Raw genomic sequence first — 19,794 nt, 5'->3', positions numbered from 1 at the left:
CATTAATCTATGCTCCAGGAAGAAGCTAGAGAGATGGCTGGGACCATTTTGGGGGCTGCCTGTTGTCATCCCAGTAGCAGTTACTACTGTAGGGTGTGGTCCCCAACTCCCTTCTGTGACTCTTTTTTTCTTTATCCGTATTCATAGATATAAGTATAGGTATACAGGTATATATAGAGAGAGAGAGACAGAGAGACAGAGACAGAGAGAGAGAGAGAGAGAGAGAGAGAGAGAGAGAGATGTGTATAGATATTGTCAAGACTTTGTAGCTAATCTACCTCTGGTGAAAGATTTTCTATGTAGCTGATGGGCCATCCTTCCACCTGGACCCAGGCCTCCTACACTCTGATTCCAAACTTCGCTAGCCTTCTTTTCTCTTATGCCTGCCATTGTCCTTACCCCCTTGACTCCATGCTACAAGAATGATTATTTTCTCCTCATCAACACTTTGGCTTCCTTTCTCTCTTGCTTGGTAGTCACCATTTAGAACCCAACTGACATCTCAAAAAATCCTCTTTTATATTTGATAAGGAAATAAATGGTGATATAACAAACACACCCTCATAAAATAGAATGAGCTTTAACTTGGGGGTACGATTCCTACACAAACAAGCACATTAAGAAACCTCATTCAGGGGTACCTGGGTAGCTGAGTCAGGTTGAGTGTCGAACTCTTGATTTCAGCTCAGGTCATGATCCCAGAGTACTGGGATCAAGGCCTGCATCAGGTTCCATACTGAGTATGGAGCCTGCTTAAGATTCTCTCTCTCCCTCTGCCCCTCTCCCCTGCTGGAGCAGTCTATAAACAAACAAACAAACAAATAAATAAATAAAAGAGACCTCCATCAAAATTGTACCTGACATGGGCCCCAGTCATTGACGTCATCATTTACCAACCCCGGATGTGTTCTGTTGCTTGTAATTGCTTTCTTCCCACCATCCCACGTTTGAGCACCTGTGACTGGCTGGAATTGCGGAAACATTTCTGTGTCCTATGTTTTTATTCAGCAATAAGCATCTACTCTTCTATCCTTATTTGTAATTGATTTTTTTTCTTTTTTCTAATACATTTATACTATATGCATTTTCCAGTTACCTTAGGTCCTTTTTGGAACAAGGCAGAAGTTAGTTGGTAAACTTACTAATGTAATTTGTTTAATCTTCCTGGTTTTGCTCCTTATCTCTTTCTATGGCTCAACATTACCTTAGCCTTGATTTCTTGATCTGACCATCACGATAACCTATAATTGAAGTAAAAAAAAAAAAAAAAAATCTAGGTACTGGTTCTAATTATACACTTAGCAGCTATAGCACCAGAAAGTTCCTTAACTGAGCTTGCTTTAAAGGAAGACTATCCTTACAACAGGGACAATGTGACAGATAGACAAAAGAGCAAATACGAAAGATCCCCAACATAATGCTTGATAGATACAATATGCTCCATAAATGCTCCTTGATTTATAAATTATAAAATAAAATTGTCACCATCCTGACTTGATTTTGTCAAGCATATAGCAATGACAATGGGTGTCTTACATAGTAGGGTTTCTGAGAAACCTCTTCTCTCTGGTTTAAACATTTTCCCTCGGTCCCACGTGTGATGTCACTAATCAAATAGGTATATAACAAATTTTATTTATTTATTTTTTTAAAGAACTTCTTTTTTTTTAATGTTTATTTATTTTTGAGACAGAGAGAGACAGAGCATGAACAGGGGAGGGTCAGAGAGAGAGGGAGACACAGGATCTGAAACAGGCTCCAGGCTCTGAGCTGTCAGCACAGAGCCCGACAGAGGGCTTGAACTCACAGACCGTGAGACGGTGACCTGGGCTGAAGTCGGACGCTTAACCGACTGAGCCACCCAGGCGCCTCAATATATAACAAATTTTAGATGAGGACAAATGGTGACTTACTTAAAATCCCTTTCTTCTTGACTTAATGAAGCATTCAAAGCAGCCACCTCTATTTTGGCTTTTTGTTACATATTTTCCCAAGGGCATGACTTGGTTTTCTCTGGAATGTTCAGTCAGCTTTCACTGGTGAAGGCAGCATGCCATCCATTTCCCCCCAGCCAACTCTGATACTGCTTAATAGGAGTGGGAGGAAGACATTGGTGTCCCAGGGAAATTCAGTGTCCAGTTTTCTCCCTCTCAGTCAGCTACGATAGCATAAAACAAGCACTTGAGCTTCAACGGTTTTGACTGCCTCAGAAAATCATGGATCCTGTGGCGTTCACGCGGGTTAACTGCCTCCCCCAAAGCATTCCAGTAATCTCCTCTTCACCTCCTCTAATTTATTATCATATCTTTTGACCTTCTTTCTTTCCTTATAAAATTCATTCAGTTGCCTATTTGTAGAGCGGGGACTAGTAGATAACTGTTAAAACTTACTGGAGGCCTTTGCTTGGGAATAGACTTACAGATCTCTCGGGCACAAAATGCCATGAAAGCATGTGGGTTTTGATATCTTTTGGTTGTGTGAGGAGGAATAATAAAAGGACAAAATCCTAAGAGGAAAATTAAACTTTCCAAAGACAGAACATAGCTGCATTTTAAGTAACCACTTTAAAGACAGGACTGCTGTTTTGGCAAAAGCCAGTAAGCCACACAAAATTAATTTCATGTTTCATTGACATTACTTTCAGGAATTTCATGTTGACATAACCTATAGAGTAAGGGTGAGATAGTGCAGACAATATATCTAATGCTGCTACACCAACACAAAATATTTTAAATCTGAACAGAGACCCAAGGTTGTACAATAGTCATGTTCTGTGTAAAAAAAAAAAAAGAACAAAACTGTGATTTTCACATCAGCTGTCCAAATGCTAATTGCTTCTAGTGCAAAAGTTTAAATCAAACTGTGAACTCTCTGTGGCTCCTGTGTGGAATCTGAGAGACATTTCAACCTATTTATGATTTTGCCTTTCGTGTAGATAGTGACCCTTTTGTATGATTGCCATGTTAAAAAATGTCAATGAATGTGTGACTCCAGGTTGTATGTCAAGTTAATGATAAGGTACCTATGAACACTTACTTCTAAATACATTAAATACAAGAGTTGCCTTTCTACAAAACAAAATATTTTGTAGGTCGTTGATTTGGCCACTGAGATGTTTGTATGTCCCGTGACAGCTGTCTGACCTGTTCTTTACATTAGTAAATGTCACCATGAATCCCTGATCCAAGTGCTGAGAAAACCATTGAATGACCAAGGCTCTTTCTGTCTCTGAGGCAATAGGCATTGTTTTCATAATGCAGAGTTTCTAATTCTACCTCTTGACTCCCAAAGTCACATATTAATAATTGGCAGCAGTCAGGCCAGAATTGGGGCTATTGTAAAGGCTTCTCAGCTAGTTTCTATCTTCTAAAGGTATGTATTAGCACATTCATTAAAAGAGTTATTTTAGTGAATGGTTGGCCTGTAATTTGTACCCTTTCAAGTATACCATAAAGGTGGGATTTCATTTAGTCTGGCAGAATCTGGAGACCACTTGGTAATACCAGAATCTCAGTGTCGGCTAGGTGTTTGGATTCCTTGAACTTGATGATTTCCAAATTTCAGAATGACAACCATTGCTTGAAGTCATGGGAAATTTTTTCTCTTGTGATTTAATCTTACCACGTGTGATAGCTAGTTGTTGCCAAAATAATGCTGCATAATATCCCACCCCAAACAGCATGATTACTCTCACTCACACATCTGTTGATCAGCTGGGGATCAGCTGATCTAAGTAGGCCTCCACTAAGCACTACTCAAATTTCCAGGTTGGATATGGGTCTGCTCCACATGTTTCTCTTCATCTTTGGACTGTGGACTAGCTGGGACATGTTTATCTCATGGGAACGGCAGAGGCATAAAGAGGGATAAGTGGAGACATACAACGTCTCTAAAGACCCGTTCCCAGAACTGGCAACTCTCACTTCTGCCCATATTCCAGTGGTTAAATCAAGGCAGTTGGATAAAGCCAAAGTCAAAGACTGGGAAAGTACATACTACCTCTAGTGAGAAGAACTACAAAGTCATATGCCAAAAGGGCAGGACACAGCGAGAGGTTATGCACTGGGGACAACCATTCCTTCTTCCACATTGTCAAATGTCGAGGAAGGCATACAAGTCAGTTGTAGCCATAATTCAAGGAATTGATGATGGAACAGTTGAGAGGTAGAAATCACTCAGCAAGGAGGAAGGTCATGCAACATCTTTCACTTGAATTATACCGTTAGCTTGTTGTCATGCTAAAGTCTCGTAGCCTCTAAGGGTATTTCACAGTTGAATTCTAATTATGCAAGTTACATAGAATGTTGATGGTTACAGTCAATACTATCTCTAGCCCAAGGTTGACTAATACAAAAAGGAAAGAGTTTTATAGAGATTTGTAAATATAGAGATTTGTAGATTTTTTAGGGGTAAGATTTTAAGGCAGAAGTGATGTGTCAGTAAGAAAACTGGCAGCTTCTGCTTTCTCTTTCTCAGAGCCCAGCTGCTCATTAAATAGTCAGGGTACTCTCTGCTGCTCTAGACACCACCTGGAAAGACCATATTGGCCAGGGTGGGGGGTGGAGGTGGGAGATGGGATGAGGGAGAAGCTATATGGAGGATAGTGGAGGAACCTAGCCAACAGCAAGAGCTTAGATCCTAGACCTGTGAACCCAGCTGAGTTGTCTCAGCCAGGTCCCAGGTGTTCAAACTACCTTAGCTAGGTATGAGTATATACATACTCATAGGTATGAGTATATACATATATATATATATATGAGTGTGTGTGTATATATATATATATATATATATGAGTAAAGAGGCCATCTTGGGTAGTACAGCCCCCACAGACATCACATGAAACAGAGAAGAGCCATTCTTGCTGTGCCTCATCTGAATTCCTGATCCGTAGAGTTGCGATAAACAATAAACTTGTTATTGTTTTAATCCACTATGTTTGGGGGCAGTTTTTTAGCCAGGATAAGATCATTGTAACAGTGACTTTTGTGAGAATTTCTCCAAAAGGTGGAATTCTTGTGGTCTGTATCATTTTGCCATTTTTGGCATTTTTTCCAGAGGACATGACATTTTTTATCATGGGGAATGTCAGTGATGATATGCGATATTCTTGTTATTTGATGAGTTTGGAGAGAGAAGAAGTAGTTTATTCTTTTCAACTAAGTATTATTTAATTTTGAGTTCTACAATTTACAACCGGATTATCTAAAGGAGAGGGTCAATAAATTAATATATTAGCTGGTTTTCTGTCAGAAGATTAAGCCAGGTCAAAGGATCACTATCTATTGGAAGCTCTAGGGGAGAATCCATTTGGACTGTTGGGCAGAATTCCATGTTTTGTTGTTGTAAAATCAAGATCCAGATTTTCATGTTGGCTGTAAGCTAAAGGCTATTCTTAGCTTCTAGAGGCCATTTAAATTCCTGGTTCCTGTCCTCTCTCTTGCAGCAATGGCAGGTCATGTCCTTCTTGTAATTCCTGTCTCCCCTTCCACTTCCTGTCTCCCTCTGCTTTTAAGACCTCATGTGATTAGATTGCACCCAACTGGATAATCCAGAAAATTATCCTTTCCTCAACTGCAAAAAGTTCCTTTTACATCATGGTATATACTAATACCACACTCAGGAGTTATGCAAGATGCGTCTTATGCAGCTATATGTGACAGCTCTTCGAAGCATTTTAGAGCAGAGGGGAGGCAGTTTACATGTCCAAGGCTCCATTTGCGTGTCACCAACCCTCCCAACCAAACTGGCAAGTTACCAATTCACTCACGTTTCAGCGCAGGACTTCTCTTTCCATCCTCTCTCTCTATGAACCCAAGAGAAAGATTTTTCCCTCAGACACAAACAAACAAAAGAAATTTTTAAAGGAAATATTTATAATGGTAATATTATTCTTAATTACAGAAAGAAAAATTTTAGGATGGATTATTTTTTTAAGAAAAGGACCTCCGGACATCTGCACAGATCCTTTAGCTCATTCTCAAGCCTAGTTATTCCTCTTTCAGTATCCTAAATGCTTTCTAGTTCCACTCACTAAATTATCCCTCGGTGTCCAGCTGAGTCAGCCTTTCTCATGTGTCACCAGCCACTACCTAGCCAGGACACGGCTACCATTTTGTCCTCCAGTTTATGTTAATATCACTCATGACTAGTAATTACCTCACAATCTAATTACGAAGCAATGAGTTTGACCATGGGACGATTGATAGGGTGCCATGCTTCTCAACTTTATTGATGTAGTGGCGGAACAGTGTTCCAAGATATCTAATGTAAAAAGCCCATTGTTTTAAAAGCTCAAATGAAGCCTTCCTGTTTGTTAAGTGAGATTCCCCTTCCCCTGCCTTTGTAATTTCTGAATCTCTGTGATGTCCTGAGGCTTCTTTGGGCACAGTTTTGAAAACATTAGTATGGTGGAAAGAACTGTAGAGTGGGAGGGAGAATATGCTTCCCAATTTTTTTCTGTCTGTGACTTTGGACAACCCTCTGAGATTCTCTTCTCATCTAAGTGAGAATAATACCTTTTCCTACCAACCCACAGGACTGTGTGGGCACCAGTCTCATATCCCATGATAATTCTCCCCTTTTCCGCCCCAATTTTCTAATGACTCAGGATTGTTTGTGTCTTCCTAATACCCCCCACCATGTTTATGATCTTGAGCCATTGATCAACTTTTCTTCCATATCTACAATAAATTGTCCTTTCTTCTTTTAGCGAACTTTCTACTCTTCTGGCATAAATGACAGCTCCTCTCTGAAGTATTCAAGCCCAGTCATAATGAAGGGATTGTATGTGTGTGTGTTCTTTCTGATCTGTGTTTGCATAGTAATTTGTATAAAAACCTATTATACCATGTCTGAATTTCTATTAAGCTCAAAGGAATATGGAATTTTATTTTTTATGTCTGATATCTAATATAGTCCTTAGCACAAAATAGGTTCCCAGTAACTGTTTTCTGAATGAATGAATGAAAAACTAAACATATGGAGTATTTGTTATTATTATGCTGGCTGTCTCTATATGAAAACTGTATTTTCTCCCCCTAAATACCTTGCCTTCGGCTCCCAAACCTTTTGTCACATTAACCTACCAATACTCCACTATACCCAAAGCATTGGTGGTAATGTAGAAGGCACAGAAAAGTTAATAAGAGAAAAGGAGAAATTGTACATTTCATGGTAAACTTTTTAGAATTTCCACTACACTTGTCTGTTCTTCCAAATCCCCTCTTTTTCCTACTCTTGTAAGTGGTTCTGCTCCTGTATCCAAGTCCACATATCATAATATTTCTTTTGTAAATAGAAAACTCTCTTAAGTCAAGTCCAATTTTCTCTGTCAAATTACATTTTTACATTTATAAAAAACTAATTCACAATAATATTTTTATTAGGTTAGTTCACGCATTTTGTTTCTTTTTCAACTCTGTTGTCAGTTACCACCTATGCCTCTATTTGTGAATCTATACCCTAGAATATTCTGAGTTAGTTCCATTGAAACCATTCCTTTCTGTTCACACTCTTTGGTTCAAGTTACCAGTCCTGTGCCCTTGATAACTCCTCAGGGCTATAAGTACCGAATTACTTCTAAGGTAAATATAAAAGTGAAAGATACAGGGGACATTTCACAAGGACAGCATATCCCACATCTTAGAACATGACTTTTCCCACTTACATATAAGTAACTTTTCTGGGGTATAGCTTTCCTTTTAAAAACCACCAGGATTTAGGGGCGCCTGAGTGGCTCAGTTGATTGAGCATCCCACTTCGGCTCAGGTCATGATCTTGAGGTTCCTGAGGTCGAGCCCAACGTAAGCCTGGAGCCTGCTTTGGATTCTGTATCTCTTTCTATCTCTGCCCCTCCCCCGCTCATGTTCGCTCTCTCTCTCTCTCTCTCTCTCTCTCTCCTGAAAAAAAAATTTAAAAAAACTTTTAAAAACCCCACCAGGATTTATAAGAAATACAAAGTGTGATATTTAATTGGAAGCAGTAATTTGGGGAATAGAAGAAAAGTTATTTGTATAATAGTTCAGTTGAATTTTTTTTTTTGGTATCAAATTACAAATTGATTGTTTCCTTGTTATGCTTTGAAGTGAACTAAGGCATTTAGATATTTGTTCTGCAGTGTAGAATTTTAGAATAAACTACACTAAGAACTGAAAACTTCACTTTTCTCTGGACTGAGAACCCCCCCCTCCACCATGCCAAAATCATTCATTCATTTGTCAGTTACATATTTACTCATCCACTTCTCCTTTTATCACTAAATATCCATTGAACATTTCGATGTGCCCAGAGATGTGCTACCACTGGATATACAATTGCCAATGAACAGGTTTCTTTTTTTATTATTATTAATTTTACTTTTTTAATTTACATCCAAATGAGTTAGCATATAGTACAACAATGATTTCAGGGGTAGATTCCTTAATGCCTCTTACCCATTTAGCCCATCGCCCCTCCCACAACCCCTCCAGTAACCCTCAGTTTGTTCTCCATATTTATGAGTCTCTTATGTTTTGTCCCTCTCCCTGTTTTTATATGATTTTTGTTTCCCTTCCCTTATGTTCATCTGTTCTGTGTCTTAAAGTCCTCATATGAGTGAAGTCGTATGATATCTGTCTTTCTGACTAATTTCGCTCAGCATAATACCCTCTAGTTCCATCCATCCTCTAGTTACATCCTTGACTTAACCACATCTGCAAAGCTCCCTTTATCATATAGGGTAACATAGTCAGAGGTTCTGGGGGTTAGGACGTGAACCTCTTTGGGAGTCCGTTACTCTGTCTACCACAAAGATGGCCAGAAATGATGTTACATTATTCAGGGAGTAAAAATACCTGAAGAAAGCTTGTGGTAAGATGGTGATATAGAAACTATCAACATGATGTAGAATATTCTCTGACTCATAAAATATTCCTCCTGAATGCTTTTGTTTCTTGTATTTATTTGATTAGTGTAGGGACCTATGAGGGATTTTCCATGGAGTGGGTCATAAGCACTTGTGGCTCTCACACTGACCAGCTGTGTGACTGGTGCACCTTCATCTAGGCAATATTTTCACCTACGCACACTGCAGAGGCTGTTCCAGTTCTGTTCTATATGTGTGGACTGCGGCCAATCAAAATCATGAAAAGTGACAAGGCACCTGGGTGACTCAGTTGATTAAGCATTTGACTTCAGCTCAGGTTATGACCTCATGGTTTATGGGTTCAAGCCCTGCACTGGGCTCTGCACTGACAGTGTGGAGCCTGCTTGGGATTCTCTCTCTGCCTCTCCTCAACTCGCACATTCTCTCTCTCTCTCAAAAATAAATAAACTTAAAAAAAAAGATCATGGAAAGTGAGGTGCAGAGATCAGCAAACTATAACATACAGACAAAATCTTCCCCTTCATCTTTTTTTGGAGTATTATGAACATAGCTGTGCCCATTTGTGTCTATGCTGTTTCTGATTGCATTTGCACAACAATGGCCAAGTTGAGTAGTCGCAGCCAACACTGTCCAGCCTGCAAGACCTAAAATATTTATTAGCTCGCTGTTTGCAGAAGGTCACTAAGAGAATGGACTTTGGAATGAAGGAGACACGCATGTGAGTTCAGCTCAGCCACACTCTAGCTCTTTGACCTTAGGAGGCCACTAGCAGTGAGATTCATAGGTATCTGGCCTCCTAGTGTCTTTTTGCGCTTTCTGATATTTTGGTTAGTAGCCCATCCACATTTTCCTGAGAAACCCCTCATTCCTCACACTCATTTGATGTGGTTTGTTTGGAACTTGCACTATCCCCAGTCAAGGATAAGCATGAAACTCAGGCCTAAGCCAGAGGGATCTTTTAGGAATTTGTTCAAGCACAAACACATGATTTGACATGGACCAATATCAGCCAGCGACAAGTATATACTATGGAGGGAAGAAAGGATCTCTCGCTGTTGGTTACCATCTTACCCCCACGTGGGACTTGGGAATAAGACTAACAATAGAGAAAAAAAGAAATAAGAAATAGAGAAAATTACAAGGTTATATGATATTATTTGCAACCCAGAATGAAGCCACACATGAAGCCCACGGAGTTTTCAGTGATATGAACCAAAACATTCTGTCTCTCCTAAGGTCAGTTTAGGTTTGGTTATCTGTTGCTGGTTGCAAACAGACCCCTAACTAATGCAATCCCTAACTTTGTCAAGACCATTTCTTCATCTTTAAACACTAAAAATGTCTACCTCAATATTTTCTGTGACAAATAATTGAGATTGTGTAGCTGGCACATGGCAAAAACCCAGTCAGTGGTAATTACCACCATCATTATTTTTGTCAACATCATCACTGATATTGAAAATTGACCTAAAGTTGCTTCACTCAGTAAATTATGGAAAATGCTACACATGCTGTACTCAGCTCTTAATATGGAAACTTTAGTAACTCTGTATCTTAGATTTTTTACTTGTAAGGTAAGGACAAATAACTTTTGGTCTTTCTTTTAGACAGTGTTTTGAGAACCAAATGATATGTTGGATGCAATCATTTTTAATAGTATGACATGTCATATTTACCTTTGTAATAAATCTTTACAATAATCTTCAGGAATATGTAAATAAATCAATGAGAGCAAATTAGATCCAAATAAGATCAGATCAAATTTCCAGGTGTGTGTAAATGCCTATATATTAAATTCACCCAGCAGTCAGTAAGGTTGACTGACCCCACATGAAGGCTGGAGATATCCCGGAAAAAGAGACAGGGGCACTGTCTGGTCCCGTCACTGGCAGGTCCCTTAGTCAGGCTCATATTGAGTTCTATACACTGGGTTACCCATGCTGCCTTGAATCAAGATATTGTCTGTGTGAACTATGGAGAGATGTAGACACCACTATTTGTCCAAAGAGAATCAGGAGTTTAGAACCAGGAGGATTGGGTTCCAGATTCTCTTGTGCCATAAAATCCTGTGTGCTATAGGGAAGGTTACTTGATTTCTCTGGGCCTCAGTTCCCTCAAGTGTAAAATGAGGATGGAAATAACTACCTTGTTTATCTCATAAGATTTTGTTGAGAAGCAAAGTTGATGATAACTATGACCAAGTTTTAGGAAAAAGCAAAGCACAATGTTGTTCTATTTGCTATCAATAAGAATTTACTCCTTTTCCACAAATTTTTAGAAAACAATGTTTTTGCATCTAAAACTTGCACAAATAACAGCTAATTGTTGTTTCACTCTGAGTCAGCAGCTGAATGGTGTCTCTGGTTTGCCAGGTTTAAAAATAGATGCTAGTCTTCTACTTAACACTGGGTTCAAGAGAATTTAGGTTTGGCAATGGGTACCCTTTGCATCTAATCCCATTTCTGTTTAGGGGCCTTCTTAAGACTGTTTAGAAAAACTTTGGGCAGAGAACACTCTTACAAAACAACATTTGATGAGTTGGAGTAAATGAATTAGAAACATATGGATCAAATTTTCCTGAAAATACATCAGGGCTGAAAAATTAAGGAGAAAAAAAGCACTTAGCTTTATCCAAATATGTAAAGGCTAGCTTGGGAAACTTGACCAACCCAAAACCCCACTGCATTTTTTGCACTGTGTATTGGCAGAGTCTTGGGGTTCCTTTCCTTTGACTTTCTGTTTTACTAACCAGTTTCTCCCTTTCCAGTGCAGGAATTTACAATTATAACATCTCTTTCTCCTGGATTCTCAAAAGCGTACACATGAGAAACCTAACCCACTGATCATGAATATTACGTGTGTTGATGAAAAATATGTAGTGTGTAACCATCATGCAATTAAATTAATATAATTCAGTGAACAAAATGCACAGCTTACAATAATTTATACAGAATATTCTGTAACTAATATCTATAGTTTTGGGTATTAACAAAGTGTTGGAAATAGTTACATGTATAGTGCTCAGGTCTGCCAAGTCTCTCTGTGGCAGCTTGAGTAGGCTTTATTATTTGTTTGAAAGACCCAGAAGTGGATCAATTCAATATTCTCATGCCAGAATGTCTTCTGGATTTAACCTGAGCCTCAAACCACATAAGCTGCCTAAATCTTTCCTCTGTCTTTATTCAGGAATCAATACCAATTTCCCCCCATTGTTTATACCCAATGAGAGTAGTGAACGCAAGCTGCCAATTAAGAGGGTGGGAGATGAGGGGCGTCTGAATGACTCAGTCAGTTGAGCATCTGACTCTATATTTTGACTCAGGTCATGATCTCATGGTTGTAGGATCAAGCCCTGCATCAGGTTCCACACTTGGCAGGGAGCCTGCTTAAGATACTCTCTCTCTCTCTCTCTCTCTCTCTCTCTCTCTCTCTCTCTCTCTCTCTCTGCCTCTTCCCCCACCCCCACTCTTTTTCTAAAAAATAAAAAAATAAAATTGTAAGTACCATTGGGGTGGCTAAGCTGAGATAAGGGAAAAAGGATCGCCATTGATCACTGGTCTGAAAATCATCACTGAAACTGCAACTAAAACTTAGATCTTTCTACTTGCACCTTTATATATATAAATGGGAAACTCTATTGTGTAACAGGATGAGGTAATGAATTCATCTAACATACTACCTGGTAAAGCATTCTCTATCCCCTCCAGCTCCCAAGGCTTCCTCTGAACTGCAGTAGCTCTTGGGTGAACTCATTTAGCATTTATCTTAACCTGCAGGGCACTACTCACTAATGTTCCATATGTAAGTATCTGCCCAATCTGGCCATCCAGTTGGAGAGTCCAAGGACAGAAACTGTATATGAATCACAAAACCCACAAACAATGCACATGGAGTGCATTTGGGATTCAGCTTTTTAAATTATCATTATTCCATTGGTTTTTGGATAGCCAGCTTGTCTGATATATTTTCCACCAAATAGATTTGATACTTCATACAGAGTTTAAAGTTAGTAATTTGAATATATATTCCTAGATTCCACAACTTTTTAAATAATATATGATTGCTTTATACAATTTGTTAATTTTATTACATTATGTTATGTTATATTTTCATCTTTGGATGTTTGAAGAACCTAAGAAGTGCAATTTCCCTCGAATCACTTTGCTATAATTTTTATTCATTTATATAGTCCTTTGTGTTTTTTTTTCTTTTTTATATTTTCTCTTCCTTATGATTTTTTAAAATTTATTTTTAATTGAAGTATAGTTGACATATAGTATTATATTAGCTTCAGGTATACAGCATAGTGATTTGATAATTATATTCTTGCTAAAATGCTCACTACAATAAGTGTGGTGTACATCTGCCTCCATCTGTCGTCATACAAATTTATTACAATATTATTGACTCTAGTCCCTATGTGATCCAGATTCTACTTCTTTTAGCAACATATTATATATGCTAATTCTATAGTGCACATGCCTGAGGTTTGTCCTCAATCAGAAATTCCTTCAACTATGAATTTTTACAAATTTTCTTCTTCCTTAGATTATATTGATGTGGCATGCCCCACAAGTGACATGGCTTTCTTTTCAGAAAGGGTCCAATTTTATTTCATTTTTTTTTTCTGAAAGTAAGGTTTATTATTTTGGGTCAACTTGATAAATTGTCAGATTCAGTATTAGACAGTTGGGTAATGTATGTTTTATTTTGTTTTAATGTGCTGCATTTATTACACCCTTCTCTCCTGAACCAAGTGGCCTTTATATTATTAAAAATCTAATGAAAACAAAGTTCACAAAGAGCCATTGTTAGAGAATACACTTATCATTTCATTTTTTTTCCTATTAGATGGACTTCCAAGAGCCTGTTTTTATAGGTCTGAGCATGAATGACAAGCTGTTGGTTTAGATTTATGCAGAATTTATAATAAAAATGAATAAAATTTATTTTACAGCAAAATCTAAATTAAGTGGATTCATAAACCATTGCAATAAAAAGTTGATTGAATCTGAACCTTGACAATTTCTCTATGAGGTACATTTGACATCTTTCTAGTAGATTTGATTTACTGAAACAAAGTTTTAAATTAAGGTCAGGCAGGGGAAAAATAACAGTGCCATTTCTGATACTTTTTGTTAAAAAATTCTTTATGTCTACATTGTATTTGTTCCCACTTATTCAATGCATTTCTTCTTTTTTTTTTATCAGCACAGGCAACAGTCACAAGCCATCCATACTCTCTTCTACTTCAACGAATTTGGCGATATTTATTAGCTCCCACTCTTCCCTTTGAGTCTGGAAATCAGTAATGAATCATCTTAAACATCACCTCGCTCCTGTTAGAGAGCCTGCTCATTTTCCTTCTGGCTGGCCTTTGCCTCAATATACCTACCCGTTTAGCCATTCTCTCTTCCATCGAGAACAGGAAAAGAACCAATCTCTCTTCTTTTCTAACACTGATAATGCCGCAAGTAATTTTGTTTACAGTCACGTTTGCCTTTCTATGCTTTTTCATTACCAGTGACTCCCTCTCCGAATTCTGCAGTATCTTACATTCTCTCTTTCTGCAGAAAGCTGACCCTCTACTCAAGACTTGTTCCGGTCAGTCTGGAACAAAAGCAGTTTTTTGAGATCTGCTACCCCCTCAAAAATCACACCCATCCATTCCCTTCTCCTAATCACATTTCTAACAGGATGGACTCTCTCTGGCCACTGTACTTCCTTACTTGTGAGTGAAGCCGTTAGTTAGTCTTCTGTTATACTTGCCTGAATCTATTCACTCAAAGGGAACCAGTGGACCCCTATTTTTTTCTCAACCCACATCCAGTTTTACTTTTTTAATAGTATTTGGAACTGTAAGCAGATCTCCCTTTCTAGAAATGTCTCCTCTTTGCCCTCTGTGTAAGAATACTGTTCTGGTCCCTCATGAGTTCTTCCCATTCAGCCTCTCCTTGCCTGGCTGTGTGTCCTCTTCCATTCACTAACTGGGAGTCTAACCCTAGGTTTCGCCTTTTTGTACGTTACATCTCTTTTAATTTTTTTTTTAATTTTTTTAATTAATTAATTAATTTATTTATTTATTATTTTTGAGACAGAGAGAGACAGAACGTGAGCAGGGGAGAGGCAGACAGAGAGGGAGACACAGAATCTGAAGCAGACCCCAGGCTCTGAGCTGTCACCACAGAGCCCAATGCAGGGCTCGAACTTGTCAGCTGTAAGATCATGACCTAAGCCGAAGTCGGATCAACTGACTGAGCCACCCAGGTGCCCCACGTTACATCTCTTTTAAATGCACTTTATTGGAATTCTTTCTCTTAGGGGCTTTAAATAGGCCCATTGCACAGGTGGCTGTCTGCTGAATACGGGCAGCATTAACAGCTTGGTATTAGTCCCAAATTCCATTGTCTTCTGAATATTACTGCCTCAATTCCCCATCCTAATCTTCACCTCTCTGTGAGTAGGACCAAATTTATCATGTTAATCCCCTACACGAGCCAGACTTCCCAATGGTAACATAGCTTCCAGAATAAAATCCTTGGGGTCCTCCTTGACTTCTATTTCACCTCTTCTGATGAATCAATTAATGAACCCAATCAGTCCTTCCTTTGACATGTTTCTGTCTTTTCTTTCCAGACCCCCTGTATCCTTTACAGTGAAATCATTCCCTGTCAGTGTCTTTTATTGCTGGACTCTTTCCTGAGACACCGTCTTCATAACATGCCTTCGCATGGTGCTCCAATCCATGTTCGTTCATCTTGTCCTTGCTTCAAAGCTCTACTCACAGACTATTTTTTCCACAGTATTTTTCTTTTTATCTTTTTAAAACAAGTTTTTAATGTTTATTTATTTTTGAGAGAGAAAGAGAGAGAGCAGAGGGGGAGGCGCAGAGAGAGAGGGAGACAGAGGATCCAAAGCTGGCTCCATGCTGACCCAGGTGCCCCTCCACAGTATTTTCCTTAATCACAATAGTCAGAAGTGACCACCTTCTTTACAACACTTAATCGTAAAATACAACTTCAATTACTGAATAGGAATACAGTAAAACCATGGTTTGCCAGCATAATTCATTCTGGAAACAGGCTTGCAATCCAAAGCACTCGTATATCAAAGTGAATTCCAAGAACCGTTGGCTCAGTTGTGACCATGTGACATTCGCCGTCAGGTACTGCTTGTATTACAAGACATTGCTCGTTTATCAAGTTAGAATTGATTAAAACTGTGTGCTCATCTTGTGGAACACTCATAGAACAAGTTACTCACAATCCAAGGCTTTACTGTATTTCCTTTTATATTTATAGCAGCCTAGATTACCGAGTGTGCTCACATACAATGCATCAGGTACCCCTTCCTCGTTTGTGACCATTAGCTATTTGTATGCATGTTTAGTCGCCTCTAGCGTAAACTCTCACGAGGACTGGTTCCTTCTAATTCTCCCCACAGTACCGCACGGTGTCTTCCACCAGGTAGGTGTCCTAAAGATTAATCTAATGTGTGAATGCGTGAAGAAAATGGCAGTGAGCCATGCACTTAAAAACTGGCAGCCTGAGGCTGGCTCTCTTTTTCCCTCCCCTGTAGCCAGTTTCTGCCAGTTATGACCAGTTGGGTTTTGTTTGTTTGGTTTTGGTTTTAACTCACAAATCGACTTGCACTCTAAAATACAATTGAAGACGGAGCGCCTGCGTGGCTCAGTTAAGCATCTGACTTCGGCTCAGGTGATGATCTCACGGTCCGTGAGTTCGAGCCCGGCGTCAGGCTCTGTGCTGACGCTCAGAGCTTGGAGCCTGCTTCGGATTCTGTGTCTCCCTCTCTCTCTCTCTTCTCCTCCCCTCCCCCTGCTCATGCTCTGTCTCTCTCTGTCTCTCTCTCAAAAATAAGCATTAAATAAATTAAAAGTAAAATAAAATGCAATTGAAGAATTCTAAATTATAATTAAATATCAAGAGAAATTAGGTACATGTGTGCTGCTGAAAATGCATTTCTTATTTTTTAAGGAAAGAAAAACTTATTTTTAATTATTTTACGATTGTATTAATTTTTGATTGAAGTGCAGTTGACCCACAATGCTACATTAGTGTCAGATGTACAACACAATGATTCGACAAGTTTATAGGTTATGTTATGCTTGGCATAAGGGTAACTACCATCTGTTACCACACAACACTATTACAACACCATTGACCATACTCCCTATGCTGTACCTTTCATCTTGCGGTTTCTTCATACCATAACTGGAAGACTGTATCTCCCGCTCCCCACCCCTCACCGACTCCACCCCCCTCTGGAGGCCATCAGTTTATTCTCCGAATTTATGGGTCTGTTTCCGCTAGAAAACACATTCCCAAGGTGAGTTGAGATGAGAACACCAACAGAGATTTCTGCTTGACGTCCTGCACTAGGCGAGCTGGCTTTAGGTTGGGACGCGCACGGGATGGAAAGGAAAAGAGAAAGATCCCATCCATTTCCCTTCGCCTGCCTTCCTCTCTTCCTCCAAACACACTGGTGTTCAGAGGAAGAAAAAAAGGGAAAGCAAAAGAAACACAACATTCAGAGGGCATGGCTCCAGCAGGCCTCGAAGACAAATTTGGACTACTTCACCACCACGCTCTTTTTGGGTCCCCAACCCCTCAAGTGTGTTCTCACACACATGCTATTTGTTCCGCTTCAGCACTGGGAAGGTTCGTGCATCTTGGTCTATCCGTGTCCGTTCTTCCGGCCCACCGGAAGAACCCAGTAGGGGTAGGAAGAAAAGTCTGGAACGCAGGGTTGTGCAAAGCAAGGTTGCCCCCCAGGGAAATCACAGAAGCGGGTCCAGGAAGGGTGTGGCTCTGAGCAGCCACTGGGTAGGAACAGGTACATATGAAATGAGTGACAACGGATGGAACTGGCATCAGGAAGACCTCTTGTTGGACCCCACCCCCTGGAACACCCCCCCCCCCCCAGAAATCCCTGTGACTTGGGGGAGGACCTGTAAAAGCAGGCAAGCAGACAGGGAGAGGATCCCTGAGATTAATGCATGTGACCCTATTGGTATCCCTGGGCCCGTGGTTGGGTAGAGGAAGGCCAGGGAAGAGAAGTTGCAAACTAGACAATAAACGTTGACTACCAGCAGCAGACTCAGGATAGCAATCCAGAAAAGCTTGACGAGCAGGGAAACTGAGAGCACACAGGGCTGAGGAAGCAGAGGGCTGGGACTGGGGAAGACAACCTATTCTAACAAATAAACACCAGGGCTCCTACTTCGTTTCTCTTACTTAGGGTTTGACGAGCTATGTTTATTTCAGCAAAGACGTGTTGGTAAGCCACAGAACACCTCAGATAATCCCTTAACTTTGCTTCTTGTTAGCCACTCTCCCTTTTTTGTCCTCCTTTATGTCATTCATTAACATTTCTCTTAAATTGACATCATTGTTTTCATTTTTATGACTTAAGCTTTTTCAAAAATCTTTCCTGGTGTTTGAACTTGTTGCCACTGTTTCTCTCATCCTTATTTCTGGACACACTCGTATGCCTGGATTTTTGTTTAATCCACTTTTTGGCCATTCCTAAAGCAAAATAAAATCTAATACAGATAGTCTTCAAGTCAGCATCCCTGATACGCACTCTTGGTCACCGACATCTGCAGAGAAATGAGCACGGGTCCTGATGCTTCCACAGTCACCAGGGCCTCCCTGAAACACTGACACAGGTTCAACCCCTGCTTCTCATTGGAGCTGACATAAATACCCACCCCTGGGATTCTGCCAGGGTTTTCCCCCCTCTTTTACTCACAGTAAAAAAGAGAGTCTAGATGCCAATAGATGTGAGCCACAAAATATTTGCAGAACCTAATTTATTTTTTTCTAAGCAAGAGGTGTGGCTAGAATGATCCAAAAACCCCCTTACCTTCTCTCAGATGTCCTGCCACCCCAACCAAGACATTAATGGATTCAATTTTCCCCTGAGGTCTAGTTCACTGGAGGAGACAGGTCAGTAAGGTGCATGAGGCATATTTTCCCTTGCTTCTTTTTCTTTTTTCACGACAGGGTCCAGCTTTCCCTTGATGCATAGTTTTAAAAAAAATCATCAAGCCCTTGAACTTTCCCCCTCCTGGGAGCAGCCAAAAGAAAATCCTGAAATATGTTCTTTGGCAGAGAAGTGCTCTTATTCCCATGGAAAAGAAAAAAATAAAATAAGAAATCTGGATTATTGTACATCTGAGGGCTATATGGGTCTCCCCAAAGACTTTGAGGCAAATATGTGCTTCCTGTGATCCAGGGGTGACTACTGTTAAACTGGCCAAGTCAGCAAAGAGGGGAAAGTCAAATTTCAGACAGGAGGCCTGTCCGTAAAATAAACTTGGCTTTGTTCATATTGGGTGTGCTGTCCAGCTGTTGCCTTTATGTACAAGTTGGGCACATCCCACCTCCATGGCCAGCCACTGCCTCTAGGCCATGGGCCAGGGGTAATTTCCAGCAGCAAAGGAATGGGGGAAGGATGGGTTTGGAAGGAGCTGCCATAGTGAATGGAGTGAGAAGATTGGCCAAAATGGGGAAAAAGCAGTGAGCCAAGGCTAGGTTGGGGTCAATTCTTGTGGATCTGTAAATCTCCTTCATGGATCGTTAGTGCTGAAAGGAGCCTCTGGAGGTCACTCAATATATCCCTCTTCTTCCCCTGGGTCACTTCAACACATGGTTTTCCTTCTGGATGTGATAGATTTTCAAGAAGGAACATGATTTTTGCCTTCTTTTTTTTTTTTATCTCTGAAATTCTCCATTTAATTCTTCTTTTGAGTACTGATATACTCTACTAATCAGGTCAATAAGCCAAAACTTTCAGGGAATGAAGTCATCAGCTTTGGCTACCGTACAGACCATGGTCTTGTGTTAAACATCCATCCAACTGTCTTAGAGATATTCAGAAGAGTGGAAGGGTATGCGCAAAGCATTGCT

At 39.8% G+C, this 19,794-nt stretch overlaps 1 long non-coding RNA gene across 1 annotated transcript in view; it reads right to left on the bottom strand.

The window, feature by feature from the left end:
* Positions 1-19,794, bottom strand: part of LOC109276588 (uncharacterized) — a 53,206-nt gene that overhangs the window by 21,366 nt on the left and 12,046 nt on the right. The window lies entirely within an intron of this gene.

This window comes from Panthera pardus, unplaced genomic scaffold (genome assembly GCF_024362965.1).
Source record: "Panthera pardus isolate Hobbes unplaced genomic scaffold, ASM2436296v1 HiC_scaffold_21, whole genome shotgun sequence".
In the NCBI taxonomy this organism is placed as follows: Eukaryota; Metazoa; Chordata; class Mammalia; order Carnivora; family Felidae; genus Panthera; species Panthera pardus.
Note: the sequence above shows the minus strand (reverse complement) of the source record. Positions and strands in the feature narration are given on the sequence as shown.